Here is a 2,069-nt window from a genome sequence, read left to right on the forward strand (position 1 = left end):
CTTCGATCAATTGTCGTTTCAGTGCTTATGCATAATTCTGTTTCGTCGACGGTCTCTATGCCCATCGAAATGGCCTCGCTGATAGTGATGACGCCGTATAGCTCATCTCTTGCTGGTGCCGTGATCACTTTGGTGTAGGTTGTTCCGTTCACGACCCATAGCGTCTTGTCGGTTGCTGTTATTCCATATGCCTCGCCGTCTGTTGGCGGTTTCGCTGTCGTGCCTGGAACGATTGGTGTTGTCCTCACGGTGAGGTCAGTTTCGTCGACGGTCTCTATGCCCATCGAAATGGCCTCGCTGATAGTGATGACGCCGTATATCTCATCTCTTGCTGGTGCCGTGATCACTTTGGTGTAGGTTGTTCCGTTCACGACCCATAGCGTCTTGTCGGGTGCTGTTATTCCATATGCCTCGCCGTCTGTTGTCGGTTTCGCTGTCGTGCCTGGAACGATTGGTGTTGTCCTCACGGTGAGGTCAGTTTCGTCGACGGTCTCTATGCCCATCGAAATGGCCTCGCTGATAGTGATGACGCCGTATAGCTCATCTCTTGCTGGTGCCGTGATCACTTTGGTGTAGGTTGTTCCGTTCACGACCCATAGTGTCTTGTCGGGTGCTGTTATTCCATATGCCTCGCCGTCTGTTGGCGGTTTCGCTGTCGTGCCTGGAACGATTGGTGTTGTCCTCACGGTGAGGTCAGTTTCGTCGACGGTCTCTATGCCCATCGAAATGGCCTCGCTGATAGTGATGACGCCGTATAGCTCATCTCTTGCTGGTGCCGTGATCACTTTGGTGTAGGTTGTTCCGTTCACGACCCATAGCGTCTTGTCGGGTGCTGTTATTCCATATGCCTCGCCGTCTGTTGGCGGTTTCGCTGTCGTGCCTGGAACGATTGGTGTTGTCCTCACGGTGAGGTCAGTTTCGTCGACGGTCTCTATGCCCATCGAAATGGCCTCGCTGATAGTGATGACGCCGTATAGCTCATCTCTTGCTGGTGCCGTGATCACTTTGGTGTAGGTTGTTCCGTTCACGACCCATAGCGTCTTGTCGGGTGCTGTTATTCCATATGCCTCGCCGTCTGTTGGCGGTTTCGCTGTCGTGCCTGGAACGATTGGTGTTGTCCTCACGGTGAGGTCAGTTTCGTCGACGGTCTCTATGCCCATCGAAATGGCCTCGCTGATAGTGATGACGCCGTATAGCTCATCTCTTGCTGGTGCCGTGATCACTTTGGTGTAGGTTGTTCCGTTCACGACCCATAGCGTCTTGTCGGGTGCTGTTATTCCATATGCCTCGCCGTCTGTTTGCGGTTTCGCTGTCGTGCCTGGAACGATTGGTGTTGTCCTCACGGTGAGGTCAGTTTCGTCGACGGTCTCTATGCCCATCGAAATGGCCTCGCTGATAGTGATGACGCCGTATAGCTCATCTCTTGCTGGTGCCGTGATCACTTTGGTGTAGGTTGTTCCGTTCACGACCCATAGCGTCTTGTCGGGTGCTGTTATTCCATATGCCTCGCCGTCTGTTGGCGGTTTCGCTGTCGTGCCTGGAACGATTGGTGTTGTCCTCACGGTGAGGTCAGTTTCGTCGACGGTCTCTATGCCCATCGAAATGGCCTCGCTGATAGTGATGACGCCGTATAGCTCATCTCTTGCTGGTGCCGTGATCACTTTGGTGTAGGTTGTTCCGTTCACGACCCATAGCGTCTTGTCGGGTGCTGTTATTCCATATGCCTCGCCGTCTGTTGGCGGTTTCGCTGTCGTGCCTGGAACGATTGGTGTTGTCCTCACGGTGAGGTCAGTTTCGTCGACGGTCTCTATGCCCATCGAAATGGCCTCGCTGATAGTGATGACGCCGTATAGCTCATCTCTTGCTGGTGCCGTGATCAGTTTGGTGTAGGTTGTTCCGTTCACGACCCATAGCGTCTTGTCGGGTGCTGTTATTCCATATGCCTCGCCGTCTGTTGGCGGTTTCGCTGTCGTGCCTGGAACGCTTGGTGTTGTCCTCACGGTGAGGTCAGTTTCGTCGACGGTCTCTATGCCCATCGAAATGGCCTCGCTGATAGTGATGACGCCGTA

This window comes from Pholcus phalangioides, unplaced genomic scaffold (genome assembly GCF_987345545.1).
Source record: "Pholcus phalangioides strain wild (caught in Gottingen) unplaced genomic scaffold, Ppha-v1.0 ptg000002l_1, whole genome shotgun sequence".
Lineage (NCBI taxonomy): Eukaryota > Metazoa > Arthropoda > Arachnida > Araneae > Pholcidae > Pholcus > Pholcus phalangioides.